Source organism: Oryctolagus cuniculus, chromosome 5 (assembly GCF_964237555.1).
Source record: "Oryctolagus cuniculus chromosome 5, mOryCun1.1, whole genome shotgun sequence".
Taxonomy (NCBI): Eukaryota; Metazoa; Chordata; class Mammalia; order Lagomorpha; family Leporidae; genus Oryctolagus; species Oryctolagus cuniculus.
This window is the reverse complement of record NC_091436.1, coordinates 57,669,647-57,686,995: the sequence shown is the minus strand read 5'-3', so window position 1 is coordinate 57,686,995 and position 17,349 is coordinate 57,669,647.

The following is a 17,349-nucleotide window of genomic DNA, read 5'->3' as shown; positions in this document are numbered from 1 at the left end:
TTACTAAATCCTCAGTAACAACGGTTAATAAATTAACAGAGCTTACAGCATCTGTTCTTCTCTGTTCCCCATGTGGTCATTGCAGCTAACCTTCCTATAAATCCTGCAGTGCGGGTTCTCCTAGCACCTTCATTTGGAAAATGGGAAAGCACAGGAGAACTGTAGTCAAGGGGTTTGCCAAAGATCACGCATGAAGTAGATGAAGACATTAGGACACAATCCTAGGCAGGCCATTCCAGGACCTACAACAACTACATCACATCTCTCCCACAGTTGTTTCAGTTTCCTATGAGGCCACCAAGGAATATTTCATATTTTTCCTTACTTCTGCACTTATGATAGATTTCTAGGGATGAGTGTTAGGTACAATAGTTAAGACACTGCTTGGAATTCTCACATCCAATAACAGGGTTCCTGGGTCAAGCTCTGGCTCTGCTCCCTTTCAAGCTTCCTGCTAATATGTACCCTGGGTGATGACCAAAGTATTAGAATCCCTGACACCCATGTGGAAGACTTGGACTGAATTATAGTCTGCTGACTTCAGCATGGCCTACCCCTGGCTATTGAAAGGATATTGAGAACAATCAACAGATAGAAAAATCTCTGGCTGTATCTGTATCTCTGCCTTTCAAATAAACAAAAGTTTAAAAATAAATAAATAAATTTTTAATACCTGAAGTCACCTGAATACCTGTGTATGTCTATTTTCATAATCTGAAAGACTCTTACTCATGCAGTATCTTTATTCATGCATACACATATATGTGTGTGTATATAATTTGTATATCAGTGGGGGCAATCCATCAACCACGGGCTATTCCAGCACTTACATAGCTATTCCACAGAGACAGAAAGTAGAAAAGTAGTTGCTAGGAATGAAGATTGGGGAGGATATGTAGTGGCTATTCATAGATTTGGGGTGATAAAAAATTTAAATTAGTGATAATGATTGCACAGCTCTGTAAATATATTAAAATCCACTAAATTATATACTCTGAGAGATAAGAATTTTATGTAGGAAGGTACTTCAAAAATTTCATGGGAAATGGAATTAAAAGATAAGTATATCCTGCTGAAAAGAATTGGGAATCCATACACAGTTTTTCATAATATTTATTTTCCATGAACTTTTTCAAGTTCCCTCATGCTATGGTTTGAATACAATATGGCTCCTTAGCTTCTGCAGGCATTTAATCCCCAAAGTCACAAGTTAATGATGTTAAGAAGGTGGAGCATTAATCTAATTGTGGTGTTTAGAAGGAGATCCTTAGGCCATTGGACGTGTGACCTTGGAAAGTAGTTCGCAGAAGATGATTGGATAGAGGCACAAAGGAGAGCCCAGCCACTCTCACTATATGATCTTTTTTCTACATTCATGCTGCCATTGCCATCCCCCCTTCCCCCGCCCAGATGGCTGAACTACTGGTGCCTGCCTGATCTTGGACTGTGACCCTCCAAGACCATAAGCCAAAATAAACCTCCTTCCTGCATAATAATGAAAAAATGACTGATAACTGCATATGTAAACTACAGCTGAATAAAGCTGCTAATTTTTTTGAAAGTCACATTATGAAAACATAAGCAACATTTCCTACCTGTGCTCATAAGTCACATCAAAGAATCAGAGAATATCTGGAAAGATCATTTACCTGCCTACAGGCAACTAAATGCTGAATTCTCATCAGAGTTCTAAAATGCTACCAACTTTAGGACAATGACAAATATAATGTATCTTCCTATTCATCCTTTAGTAAAATGTGCACAAGAATAAACCCCATGATTTTGGTGAAAAGGAAATGATTTTAGTAAAATTAACCAATATTCTTACTAGATTCATAGCCTATGAATGCTGGTGAATATGTACACACACACACAGTGTATATAATTCTTTTTTAAGCTAAGCAACGATAATGAAGTAACAAGTACAAATGTGTTGCCCCTTTGATTCTACCTATATGCTGTAGGGCAACTAGCTATGAGTCCTAAAGTCTACTTATAATTTACCTCCTAGGAAGAGTGGGCTAATGATAGCTAATGGTTCATTTCATCACCCCTAAGGTGGGAAAAAAACTTTTCTTTAGAAAATGAAAGTATTTGAAGTAAGATTTGCTGATATTTACTTCAATTCATACTTATCCTCAAGGGTAAATTATCAGATACATGAACTATTCTGTTGTTGGAGAAATCTATGTCCCTAAAATCCAGGGTACTGTTCAAGTAGTTTCTTAGTGTAACCCTTGTTCCACCTAGCAAACTCACAATAGAGTCCTTAACAGAAACAGTGTGTTACCCACTGGCTTGTTACAAGACTCAGCAATGATCTATACAGATTTTTTTATCATTTATTTATGCTACTATGGCAAAAGAACATTAAAAGAAAGTTTGTTGAAAACAAAAATCATCCACAATCTCACCACCTTACTGGTAATTGTATTTTTGTCCTATTGTTATTTTTATCAATAAACATATGATGATTGCGATCATAGTGAACACATACTTCCAGGTTTCTTTTTTTTTTCTTAGCAAAAAATCATGACTATTTTGCCATGGTTCTATTATTCCGATTTTTATTGTATTAAAATACCATGTATTACTAAATCAGATATACTGAATATTTAGGCTCTTTGCTTTTAATTGATTGCTTATACATTATAAATAATACAAGGAATACCCTAACACATTATTTTTTTCTTCTTTAATTTTTTTTAATTTAAAAGAAAGTATTTCAGTGATGGAGCTCACATCAAAATGCCCATTAATGGCTAGGACTCAATCCAGGTATCCCACGTGAGTGTCAGAGTTCCAATTAGTTGAGCCATCACTGCTACCTCTCAGGGTCAGCACAGGCAGGAAGCTGGAGTCACAAGCTAGAACCAAGAATGAAAAACAAGTATTCCAATATGAGATGTAGGTGTCTTAACCACTAGGCTAAATGCCAGTTCCATGAATTGTTATTTTAATAAGAATTTCCATAGTTGGAATGACTAAGCCAAAGGAAAAGAAAATCTTCATGATGGTTCCCATGTACTATCATTGCTATACACCTATTCAGCTTGCCTCTACATTTATGAGAAGGTTGTAACGTTGCAACACCTTTTACCAGATGAAGTTCATATACTGAATTACACTTTTTGTGATCAAACGTGATCGAAGTAGTAAGATTTAGCAGAATGGTTACTACCTACAACATTTTATCTGGCAACAAGATTGATATGTTCAAAAGCAAGTGTCCTAGGCAATTTATCAGAAATAAGATCTTAGATTAATGATTGATTAGCTAAGAACAAGACATTTCACTGGACTGCTTTCTGCAATTTTTAGAGAAATGAAAAGTAATAGTATTTCTAACTACTAAGAAGTTCAAAGAAGTGAGAAGTTGAGACTCAAAAAATCCTTTAGTAGGCATGCCCTTCATTTAGTTGTGCAATCAATCTAGACACATTTATTAAAATCCTTGCTGTCGTCTGAATGTTTGTGCTCTACAAAAATTCACATGTTGAAACCTAATCTCCATTGTAATAAGAGGTGAGGTCTTTGGGAAGTGATTAGATCAGAGGGGCAGAGCCTTCATGGATGGTAAAAACGCCCTTACAGAAGAAACCCAAGGGAATGTGTTGCCCTTTTCAAACATATGAGAACACAGCTAAAAGGCATCAACTATGAGGAAGCAAATCTTCAATAAAAACACACTTTTGGCACCTGGGTCTCAGACTTCCCAGCCTCCAGAACTGTGAGAAGTCAGTTGCTATTATTTATGAGCCACTGGTCTATATCCAAACCCACTTTTTTTTTTCATTGAAGGCAATTAGGTTTCTTCACAGAGGCATTTACAGGAACCCAGTGGAGGATGCTCTGAACTCTGGGGGACACAAAGATGGTATGACTAAAGTTCTGTTGTCGACTCCAGTATCATATCCACACCAGGTTGAATCTCCCTGCTGCTCCCTTAGTAACAGAATTCCTAATTTTCAGTTGGGCATAGAGCCACCAAGAACAGAATTCATTTTCTATTCTTCCTTACGCATGAAGTGTGCACAGGTCCCAGTGAGACATAAGGGAAATGTTGAGTGGCAATTTTCAAACAACAGATGTACATACTGATATGCATATCCATTTTCCCCCTCCAACCTCTATTGTGCTGCCTGTAAATCATATTGAACACTGGTACTCTGGCTGACATCTTAGAATGGGAAGGAGAGAGCTGCACTCAGAGTCATGAGCTAAAGGGAACTGTGTCTATAAGACTTTATTTTTATAATACATAATATACTCATTATGACAGAGTGAACTGCCTACTCCATGTGTTCTTACATAAGAAGATGGCAACAAACCTTCTCTTCTCTTCTCTTAAGTCATTGCTAATTGGGGTTATTTAGTTACAGGCAGCCAATCCTAAGTAACAAGGGAGACTTTAAGTTGGGTCTTGGAATCTGATAAAGAGTTTATTAGAGGGGAGGTATTTGGCTGAGTGGTTCAGATGCCAGATTAAGGTAGTTGGCTTTCCCCAGAGCAAACAATCAAAGGCAGTAAATTGAAGCTACATTATATTTTATGACCTGACTTAAGAAATCACACATTATCATTTTTTCCAATGTCCTATTACTTATACTTTATGTTCTTTTGCTGTTTGTATCATTTTATTCTTTGTGGAAAAAGAGACACAAGGTCAAACTATCAGGAGATGAGAATCACTGGGGACTGTCATAATTCTGGTAGGCTTAAAAAACATGGGAGACCCAGATTGAGTTCCTACTTCCAGCTTCAGAACTGGCCCAGGTGGGCCTGTGGCTGGCATACAGGAGGTGAACCAGCAGATGGAAACTCCATTGGTCGTATATACTTCTCTCTGCTTCTCAAATAAATAAAAACTAGTAATTGAAAAGATATAGAATTATATTAATTGAATTACATTTTATAAAATTTTACTATATCTTGCATAGGATCTATAAGTGACTGATAGTCAAAGAAGTCAGTTTTAGATCCTATGCAAGATAAAGTACACTAAAGGGTTACTTATTTGTTTATTTATACAAACAAAAAAAAAAAAGCGCCTCTTATTCCATGCCTGCGATTACTTTACCAAAAGCACCTCTCTAGGAGCCAGCGCTGTGGTGTAGCAGGCTAAGCCCCCACCTGTGGCAATGGTATCCCATATGGGCACAGGTTCAAGTCCCAGCTGCTCCTCTTCTGATCCAGCTCTCTACTACAGCCTGTGAAAGCAGTGGAAGATGGCCCAAGTTCTTGGGGCCCTGTGGGAGACCCAGAAGTTCCTGGCTTCAGATCAGCTCAGCTCAGCTCTGGCCACTGCAGCCATCTGGGGAGTGAACCAGTGGATAGAAGACTTCTCTTTCTGTGCCTCTGCTTCTCTATAACTCTGTATTTCAAATAAATAAATAATAAATCTCTTTTTTAAATAAAGCATCTCTCTAAATCTCTTTATGTGTACATGTTTTTTAACCAACCAAATTTTACTGCCTTTCAGGGTGTACAGGGTATACAGAATTCAGTTCATATCAACATCTCTTATGCATCAACTATGGGTAAAAAATCATAGAGTCCTCAATATGTTCAGGGTCCAAAGTGAGAGAAATATCTATGTATGTAAATAAATATGTTCAGCAAAGTGTGTAAAATACAAGAATCAAAAAATGCAAAGATTCTTTTTTAAAAAATTTATTCATTTATTTGAAAGTCAGAGTTACACAGAGAGAGGAGAGGCAGAGAGAGAGAAAGAGGTCTTCCATCCAATGGTTCACTCCTCAATTGGCTGCAATGGCTGAAGCTGCACTGATCCACCAGGAGCTTCCTCATGGTCTCTCATACAGGTACAGGGGCCCAGGGACCTGGGCCATCCTCTACTACTTTCCCAGACCATAGCAGAGAGCTACATTGGTACTGAAGCAGCTGGGTCTCGAACCAGCGCCCATATGGGATGCTGGCACTTCAAGCCAGGGCGTTAACCTGCTGTGCCACAGCGCTGGCCCCAAATGTAAAGATTCTATGTGGCATTTGTCACTTTGCCAAGCTTACACCCAGAATTGAGCACAGAGGTTTCAAAAATCACTGGCCGAAAGTTTTAATCAATCAGTTGTTGATTTTATCAATCAGGTGCTGGTTGATTAAACCCTATGAACCATGATTTTCAGTATTTTTTTCAAACACAATTCTACTAACTGTAAAATCCCACTGGTATTCTATGAGGTATCAATGGATATTCCATAAAGCAAGCAAAATAAAACACTCTCAGCATTAGCAATATTTCCTCTAAAGTTACTCTACAACATGTATGAGAAAGCTATCACACACATAGGTATGGCTCCTTTTGTTTTTTGTAATAATATTCCTTTCAAAGAGTTGTAGTGAAAATGTCAAGTAGTCACTTGAGGGATGATATAACACAGACCATGTAATTGCTAGGATTTGAGTATTTGTCCCACCAAACTCAGGAATTTAGTCCCCAAAGCCTTATGTAAATGTTACTAAGAGGGTGGAAATTTAATTCAATTACAGTGTTTAGAGGGGAGGTCTTTGGGGAGTAACCCCACTGAATTAGGCCTTTAGGGTGGAGGTTCATGATTGAATCCTGGTGGCTCTGTGAGGAAAGCGATAGAGACATAGACTAGTGTGTGCTGGTTTCTTGCCATGTGATGCCCTATGTCACCTCAGGACTCTGCCAGCAAGAAGGTCATCTCCACTTGAAGACCCTAGACCTTGGCAAAATAAACCCCTTTTCACTCACTGTGATCATTTCTGACTATACAGATTAAGACTCATGCTTCCCAACTGACCTGGATGGTGTAGGGTTGGGAACTATGTGAGGTTCACCCCTTTTCATCTGTTCTTGTTGGCCTGATCATTTTCAAGTGCCTGTTATCTGAGACAAGATAGAGGATTCTAGCAACAGCTCCATTTGTATAGTCTTATCTTAGGGACATATGGACTCTTTCACACTTGGTTTTCCTAAATAGACCTTTAAAAGCAATGGCAACTTCTGTCAACATCCCACACTTGTTTGGTATCATTTTCAGTAAAAAAAAAAAAAAAAAAAAATGTGTACAATAGCATGCAGAAGTTCACTATACTACTAGTCCACTTCATGCCAGCTTCTTTTGGCTCTTTATCCATTTCCTTCCTGAAACAATGTCAAGACATATTTCCAATGAACTTTCCCACTTGAAATTAAAACCCTCTATCTACTGATCATGCTTGTCTTTTGGCCCATACATCTCATCTGAACTCTAAGGAATAGATTTTCTATATCCAACCCCTTGTTTATTCTTTATTGATTTATTGATTTTAAGATGATCATAGGCATTGCTATCATATAAGGTTATTAAAATTTTGAGTGTTGATTACAAAATAAGTAATTTTTAAAGATTTACTTATTTATTTGAAAGGTAGTTACAGACAGATGGAGAGAAATGTTTTCTATTTGTTGGTTCATTATTCAAATGGCCACAACAGCTGGAGCTCGGCCGATCTGAAGCCAGGAGCTTCCTCCAGGTCTCCCTTGAGGGTGCAGATTCCCAAGCATTTGGGCCATTCTCTACTGCCTTCCCAGGCCTTAGCAGAGAGCTGGATCAGAAGAGGAGCAGCTGGGACTTGAACTAGAGAAGAACTTGTACCTCAAGGCTCATCTAAGTGAGTTGACCATCATAGTAGCCAAGGAAATTGACAATCTTTGTTCCCATTCTACAACTAAAATCTTTCCAGTAAACCAGTCTGCCTAGTACATGAATTGGAGATAAAGCTTAGTGGCAAGCATGTTTTCATTATTGCTCAGAGGAGAATTCTGCCTAACCCAACTTGAAAAAGCCATAGGAAAATAAGCAAAAGTTATCCCAGGAGCCACAGTCTGCCAATCATACCTGATGCAACCCTTAAGGACTTGGTCTTCCCAGATGAAATTGTGGGCAAGAGAATTCACATGAAGCTGGATGGCAGCCACCTCATAAATGTTCACTTGGACAAAGCACAGCAAAGCAATGTGGAACATACTTGGTTGAAACTCTCTCCAGTGTCTATAGGAAGCTCATATACAAAGATCTTAACTTATAGTTCCTAGAGTTTCAACCATGAATGAAAATGACTAAAATATGGTTCACGGTAAACAAGAAATATATTGACACTTGAGTTTAGGAGGATTGGAAGACATACAAATAAGACAAACTGAAGTGGATTTGGTGTTTAGTGATCATTCTAAACAACCAATCTGAGCCATTCATATGATAGACTCAGCATTTATTCCATACTATAGGGAAATTTTGTCTTGGTTATCCTGGTTATGTTAAAAGATATTTTATTAATTTATATCTGATACAAAAAACTCTAAAATAAATTTGAAATAAATCATGAAAATGTAACACCAAAGTGGAATAGTTATTTAATAAGCATACAATATGAAAAGGGGAAATAGAAATTATTATTAAATTTCATAATAAGAGAGGAACAAGTGAAACTTACACTGAAATGCTGTTTTTCAACTAGAAATTTGGCAAAACTCCAAAGGCTTGAAAATACACCTGTGGAGAAATACTAACTCTCCTGCTAGGACTGTAAAATTTGACAACCCCTAGGATGACAATCTGGCAATATTAAAAATCAATCACACAGAAATCATTCCAACAATTCTATGTTTGGGAATTTATTCTACTAATATAAGCAATTTTCAAAATGGCATTTGTACAACTTTATTCCTTGACTCATTGTTTATAATAGTAAAACAATGGAAACAATCCAAATGTATACCTGCAGAAGACTGTTTATATTAATTATCTCACATCCTGACAACCAAACACTCTGCCTATAAAAGAAAATGAGGAAATTCCATACAAACTAAAAAGATTTCCAAGAAATATTTAGAGGGGGAAAAAGTGGGATAGAGACAGTCAAGGAATCAAGACCAAAGAATTACTGCTGACTAGCTTTTACGCCCTTCAATTTGTGAACCATAGAACTGTATTACCTATTTGAAAAATTTTACTACAAAAAGAAAAGACAACTTAAAGGGCCAGTGCAATTAAGCAGAATTAGGAAAACAGGTTACTTCAGTTTTCAAAGTCTACCTAACATAATACAAGTAGAGACATTGAAAGTTTTATTCCTTTTCCTTTATGTAAAAGATATTATTTATTTATTTGAGAGACAGAGTTACAGTGAGAGAGAAAGGGGGGGGCGGAGAGAGAGAGAGAGAATCCACTGGTTCACTCCACAAATGGATGCAATGGCCAGAGATGAGCTAATTCAAAGCCAGGACCAGGATCTTCTTCTGGATTTCCCATGTAGGTGCAGGGGCCCAAGCACTTGGACCATCTTCTACTGCTTTCCCAGGCCATAAACAGAGAGCTGGATGGGAGTGAAGCAGCCAGGACTCAATCTGAAGCCTGAATGGATGCTGGCACTGCAGATGGCGCCTTAACCCGCTGTGCGACAGTGCTGGACCCTTCCTTTTCCTTTTAAAATTCACTGTAGAGAAATGGTATGGGCTGCTTAATACTGCATCTTGCAATAACGTTAAGCAATATCCCAATGAAGCATGTTCTAACACATTTGAAATATTTTGGCCCTGAATAATATTTTTTGGCATCTTTTTTAAAAATAACTATGTGAGAAGTTTGGAAAATAGCAGTTTATATTTTGGTATTCCGATATTTATCCTACAGTGTCTGAAGAAATAATAGTATTTTTTTCATTTTTTGGTTAGATAAACCATTTCCAACTATATTATTTCACATCTGATAGCTGTTTGGGATGAGGATGGTACTATGTTTCTTTGGAAATTAGTATAGAGTCATATTAAGAAATTTTTTGAATACTAGGCTAGGGATTTTTTTTTCTAATCAGGCTTATAGCAAGAACTATTCAGGAGGGGGAAGAAAGGAAAAGGGAGGACCTGGAAATAAATGGATAAAGTGACAAATGAATAGATAAGTCATGTGTATTGAGTTTCTATCCTGTGCAAAATAGAATTATAGGCAGAAAGAGATAGAGAGAGATTAATTTAATATGGTTCCTGCCTAAAAGAGCTTATATTTAATACACCAAATAAGATATGTAGACAGTTAATCAAAATACAAAGCAGAATGTGGTGAGTCATTAAGGAGCAGATTTATGGAGCACATAGAAACTACTTCCACCTGGATAGCTGCAACGTCAAGAGGAAAAAAAAAAAGAATTACAAAGTAAGAACTTGCCAGCATTCCTTCAGCATTTTGCAAGGAAAAGAGACCTTCTGAGGACTGCTAAGTGACTTCCAGTCACTAATGAAGGCAAGACAATTTCCCTGGCTCTACCATTGCCTGATATATAATCCACAAGACCTGCCAGCTTCCCTTGTATGTGGTCTTTCTTTTCTCACTGAGAAACCTTGTGCTTAATGACTAAAGATGTCTTGAGCCCCAGGAATTTTCTGGAGTGATACAATTTTCAAAATGGTCTATTCTCCATTTCACACTAATTACTAAGTGTCTACAAACAAGTCTCTCATCAGTAGATAAATGTGAAGGGATTAGTCACCTCAAAACCCTATTAACCATATATCAAGAGAAAACATCAGATTTCAGACGTGCTAAGATAAGCACCAGGTGCAAAGCCTGCCGGGATATCATGAACAAGCCCACACAGGAGCAGCCAGAAACAAACAGGAAGCCACTCTCTCTCCATCTCTCCACAAGGTATTTTCATTTGATAGCAAACTTTGGGAAAATAAAAATTGGTGAATCAATAGATAGAAAACAGGAAAGTATTTTCTGAGGCAAATGCATGTTTTTACAACAATATAAATGGAGCAGCTTGAACAAGTCCAGAGCAGATTATCCGATATATATACCAGAAGAAGACTGAAAAACTTGAAAATACCATTAGGCAAAGCTGGATTTTCCCAGTCAATCATTAAATATTGATGAGCCAGTTTCATGTGTCTTTAAAAAAAAAAAATCGAAACATATCATCTTAGACATTTTATAGCAGGAGCAGTCATTTCACAGATTTCTGTGACCATGAAGCATTTCTAAAATTATAATATATTGAATTAGACATTTACAGAATTCTTAGGTTAAAGCAGATAGAAAAAAGTTTAATATGAATTAATTTTAAAGTAAAATATATAGCATTATGATGATAATGACCTCATTTAGAAAAAATCAGTCATTCATACAGGTAGTTTTGATGTTTGCTGATCAGTCTGAGTCTTCCTCTCTCCCAGTGTCCCTGGAAGACTCTAGGGTAAAAGATGAACGCTTCCCAAGGGAAATTCTTGCAGATACCACTCTTTCCTCCAGAGAACTCAGGCTCCCATGGGGGCACAGCAAGTTAAGCCACTGCTTGTGATGCCAAGATCCCATATGGGCACCAATTCAAGTCCCAGTAGCTTAATTTTCTATCCAGATCCCTGCTAATGCACCTAGGAAAGGAGCAGAGGACGTCCCAAGTACTTGGGCTCCTGCCACCCAGGATGGTGTTCCAGGAGGCTGGCTTTGGCATTGTCCATCCTTGGTCATTGCAGCTGTCTGAGGAGTGAACCAGTGGATGGAAGATCTCTCTTTCTCTGTCTCTCCCTCTCTCTTTCTCTCTCTCTCTCTCAGTAACTCTGCCTTTCAAATAATTAAATAAATCTTTAAAAAAAAAAAGCTGGAATTCATGCTCCTCCTCTTCCTCCTCACTCTTCTCTTCCTGCCACCCTCTACCACAGTTTCTCACTCCATCCACACTGTTCTTTCAGCAATCAGGGTTATGAATTCTCAATCTAACTCTTGAATTTCTAAGCAATATCTTCATTATTTTGGGGTCTGATTATAGATCCTGTTCAGAGTTACATTTTCATTAAAGAGCAGAGGTTACCAGAGTTCAACATGTGTTTAGCATTATTTTAAAAGAACTTGCTCTCTGGTAAATGACAGAAAAACTTTCAGTCCAGCAGCCAAAAACATACACTACACGGATTTTCTGCTTTCTTGCAATAGAAACCTTGTCTTTCTTACAATAGGTGCATTTTCATCTGATTTTGATTAGATCAGCTTAAAATAGGAGAGAGAGCCTATATATCGCCATCATCAATAGCAAACTTCCGTTGTGAACTGAGTGCTGTGTTAATGCAAGATATGGATTCTGCCCTTCAAGGAGGCAGATGACACCAAAATGCTTTCATCCCATAAAGATTAGAGAAAATCCTGAAACACAGCTGGGAGGAGCTGCTAAGCTGAACCCTAAGAATATTCAGATGAAGGAAGATTTTGATACCAATGTCTAATAGGACACAGAGGGTCAAGTTTAATTCTGGCCCTGGTACTTTCCTTTTTTAAAAAAAAAAGTTTTCCTTTTTAATTGTGTGGCCTTGTATAGTCTCTTTGTTTAGCCAGAGGTAGATCACTACATGATTTAAAATCTGTTTCTCTCTCTGCCTCTGTGTCTCTTTCTCTCTCACTGTGTTAATAGCACTTTGCTACCTCAAAGTGCTGCTGGAAAGATTCATAAGGATGTAAGTGCTTTGAAGATGAAAAGCCATATATAAATACTTAAGTATTACTATTAAAGTTCAAGTAAATGAGCTCATAGCATGTGATTTAAATGGAATGCTTGCATGTGAACACACAATCCACAGATAGCAAACAACTAAAGAAGCTTCAGCTAAGAGCTGTATCCCTCATGACAGTAAGCCTTTAATATCACAGTATGTTCTTAGAGCTGAAAAGTTCTCAGCCGTCCATCATTCAGCATAAGTTCTTCAATTTACAAACTGAGAAAAGGGGGTCAGAAATGACCAGTTCAACAACACACAGATGGATAGGGATGGCCATGGGACAAGAAATCAAATCTCTTTAGTGTTAAGCAGGGCTTCTTACCTTTCTCCTCTTTAACAACAAGATGTCAAAGATGAAAATAAAATGCTTAGGGGTAGGCATTAGGAGTAGCAGTTAATATGCCGTTGGAACGTCTGCATCCTGTATCAGAATACACGGGTTCAGTACCGGGCTCCACTCTTGACTCCAGTTTCCTGCTAATGTAAACTGTAGGTGGCAGCAGCAATGGCCCAAGTGATTGGTTCCTTCCACCCCAGGTGGTAAACCTGGATTAATTGCCAGGCTTCAGCCCCTATTGCAGGCATATGGGGAGTGAGCCAACAGAAGGGAGCTGTGTGTGTGTGTGTGCGTGTGTGTGTGTGTGTGTGTGTATCTCAAATAAGAATATTAAATTTTAAATAAAGCATGCCAAGGTGAAATGATATTTATTGCCACATCTCTGAATGCTGGAAAATATACTGATTCTGAATTCATTTTCATTCAGATTGAATGCCTTTCTTTTGCTATATTTTGACTCATTCATATAATTGAAGTTATTTTCTTTTCTTTTTATTAAGATTCATTTTTTTTTTTTTGAAATGCAGAGTAACAGAGAGACAGAGGCAGAAGAGTGAGAGAGATCTTTCATCTGTTGGTTCACTCCCCAAATGGCCACAATGGCCCGAGCTGGGCCGATCCGAAGCCAGGAGCCAGGAGCTTCTTCCGGGTGTCTCATGTGGGTGCAGGGGCCCTAAGACTTGGCCATCTTCTACTGCTTTCCCAGGCCATAGCAGGGAACCAGATCCAAAGTGGAGCAGCTGGGATTCAAACCAGCACCCATATGGGATGCAGGTGGCGGCTCTACCGGCTACGCCACAACACTGGCCCTGAAGTTGTTTTCCCATTAGAGAAATAGCTGCCAGGATCTCTATATATTCTAATGGTCCTCAAAAAATAGGCAAGAGCTGTTATGAAAAGTAGACAAGATGGGTGGATGAGAGAGGTAATAATACCAGCGTCATCTGTAATGTCACAGAATGGGAGAGCCCCTAGTGTGGGATGCAGGTGAGGAGCTCATCCTGCTACCAACGCAAGAGACTGGTTCTGCTTTCCACATGCTGCCTTAGGTTCTCCTCAGATAAACTAACGGCCCTCAGACTGCTAGGAGGCATCAGCATCTCACAGAGTAGTTTGCTAAAACACAGATCTCTGGCTCCCAAGGCTTCTCATTCAGTGAAGCTCTTAGTGGCCACAAAATGCCGGTTTCTAACAAGCTCCCAGATGATTCTGCCATGATTTAGGACCACACTCTGAGAACCACGGAGCTAAAGAAAAACCATACAAATGAGAATCGACAAATTGTCAGGCTCTGGTCTGATTTGCTACCTGAGCAGAGACCTGGCCAGAGTGCAAAAAAGGAATTGGTAATTAACCAGGTCAACTTAGTCCCTGAAGACTGGAATTTACAGGGCCAAATCTGACCTACAAGTGTTTTATTTAATTCACATAGTATTGTTTTTGAAAATTGGATGGTTGGCCTTAAAATTCATGACACGTTATAAAAATCCAACCTCTGGTTTCTCTTGATAAATCCACCATGGGACAACATAGGCTGCTGTTGCCCTCTTTAAACATGGAGCCAGGCCCACAGCCTCCACCTGGCTTGCATGTTGACTCCGACTACCTCTGCTTTTGACTTTGTGTTTCTGTGTAGATAACGAATCTAAAAATTTCAAGTCTCCAAATAAATACTTTTTCAGTTTAGTTATCTTGCTGTATACACTTTTATTAAATAAAACAGGTATGCCACTGCTCATTCCATTTTATTGTATTCTGTTTGAAAGCAGCTTACGTATATAAGGAAGAACGGAATGGAATCTCACATCATTGGCTGCTATCCCAAGGTTGAGCTGGGAAATTTTCCATTTGGACTTCATTTTAGAGCAGCTAAGTGTTATATTACTTAAGTTTCAAATAAGTTTCACAAATAAGAAAAAAAGCTCAAAACCAGAATTTGCTTTATAGAATTAATATTCTCAAATTTATATTTTGATAACGAAATACATTTTATTTTCTTTTTCTTCTCAAAATAGTCACTTCCTATATGGACGAGGGCATTAAGAAAAGCTCATAGAAAATGGAATTAAAGGGTAAGTTTATTTTGATGCAAAATATTTAGAAATTTCTAAATAGTTTTGAATACACAGTTTCTGTGAGCTGTTTGAAGTGCTCTTTCATGTATTGCTCTATTTTACTATTCAATCTTCATTTTTCAGCTGAATTTTCTTACTTAATTTAATTTTTTCAAGATTTATTTGAAAGGCAGAGTGACAGAGAGAGAGAGACAGAGACAGAGGGAAAAAGAGATCTTCCATCCAATAGTTTATGCCCCCAAATGGCCACAACAACCAGGTCTGGTCCAGGATTAAGCCAGGAACCAGCAACTCCATCCTGGTCTCCCACATGCGTGGAAGAACCCCAAGCACTCAAGCCATCATTCACTACCTTCCCAAGCACACTAGCAGGAAGCTGGATAGGAAACAGAGCAGCCAGGCCTTGAACTGGCACTTCAACAGGGGATGTCAGCCTTGCAAGCAGCACTGTAACAGCTGCCTCATGTAATTAGCTTTGTAAAGAGGGGTATTCAAGTTCTTCCTTAGTCTGCCATGGTCCCAGGACCAGCAACATCAGCATGATCTGGGTTGTTGTTATAAATTCAAAATTTGGGGCCTCACCCCAGATCCACTGAATCAGAAACTCTGGGAATGGGCCTAGAAATCTGCATTTTATCCATTTCTCTGGGTAATTTTGATATGTAAAAGAGTTTGAGAGCCTCTACTTTATCAAATAGACATGGGAAATCATTGCACCTGTACCAATGGATAGCAAAGTATAAGGGACTTGGTGAAAGTAATGCATGAATAATTATAAAATAGGCTTCTTTGGTCAGTGTTGTTCTTCCCTATTCAGCAGTACTCATCAGAGCACAGAGACTTGCTTTTTAATCTTTCTGAAAGAACTTTTGTGTTTTAGAATTTGCTTTCATGACTAGCTTGAGAACTGTTTTTAAAGGCCACAATGTTAGTGAGAAAAGGCAAGAAGATAAATCTACACTGCAGGTTTGCCTCATTTCTCTTTGATTTTTATTCTTAAAATCCAAATGTCTGTGGACCAGTGAGGTTATAGAACTGAAGTACTCTCTTGCTTTTTTATACAGATGTTTTTCTGTATCAACAGGGGATTGTCTCTGGGACCCCCATGGATACCAGAATCCATAGATACTGGAGTCCCTGACATAAAATGGCATAGTGTTTGCATATAACTTATGCGTACCCTGCCCCCAGGATAAATCTAGATTACTTATAATGATCAATACAGCATAAATGCTGAATAAATAGTTGTTATATTATACTGGTTAGGGAATAATGATTTAAAAGTCTCTACATGTTCTGTTCAGACGTTGTTCTTTTTCTTTGTTGTTGTTGTTGTTTAGAATTATTTTGAGAGGCTGTCACTTGGCACAGTGGTAAAGATGTCGTCATTTGGATTGTTCACTTCCCACATCGGGGTGCCTGGGTCCAGTCCTAGATCCTCTCCTGATCCCAGCTTCTAGCTAACATGCATCTTGGGAGGCAGCTGGTAATGTCTGAAGTATTTGGGTCCTTATCATTCACATGAGAGACCCATGAGAAACACAGTTTCAGGCTCCTGGTTTGGGCCTGGCTCAGACCTAGCTATTGCAGCATTTGAAGCAATCTCTCTCTCTCTTCCTCTCTCTCTCTCTCTCTACTATGACCACTTTTTTAAAAAAGATTGATTTGTTTATTTGATAGTCAGAGTTACACAGAGAGAGGAGAGGCAGAGAGAAAGAGGGGTCTTCCATCTGCTGGTTTACTCCCCAATTAGCCACAACGGCCAGAGCTGAGCCGATCCAAAGCCAGGAGCCAGGAGCCTCTTCCTGGTCTCCCATGCAGGTGCAGGGGCAAAAGAACTTGGGCCATTTTCTACTGCTTTTCCAGGCCATAGCAGAGAGTTGGATGGGAAGTGAAACAGCCGGGTCTTGAACTGGCGCCCACATGGGATGCCAGCGCTTCAGGCCAGGGCGTTAACGCACTGTACCACAGCCCCAGCCCCCGACCACTTTCAAAATCCAGGGAGCTCTTAACTCTATCCACAGATCCTTATTCAGTTCGCCTCAGATAGGGCCAGGCCATCAACATAATTTTAAATTTTGTATTTATTTATTTTTTATTGGAGGGCAGAGAGAGGAGAGAGAGAGAGAGAGAGAGAGAGAGATCCTCCATCCCCCTGGTTCACTCCCCAGATGCTGTCAACAGCTAGGGCTAGAGGGCTAGGTTGGGCCAAATGGAAGCCAAGAGCCCAGAATTCAATCTGAGTCTTCTATATAAGTGTCAGGGATTCAAATACTTGAACCATCATTTGCTGCTTCCCTGAGTGTGCATAAATCAACAGGAAATTGGAACTGGAAGCTGAGCCAGGAGTTGTACCCAGGCACCTCAATATGGGATGTCATTCCCCAAGGGGCCTCTGAACTGCTGGAGCAAATGACCAC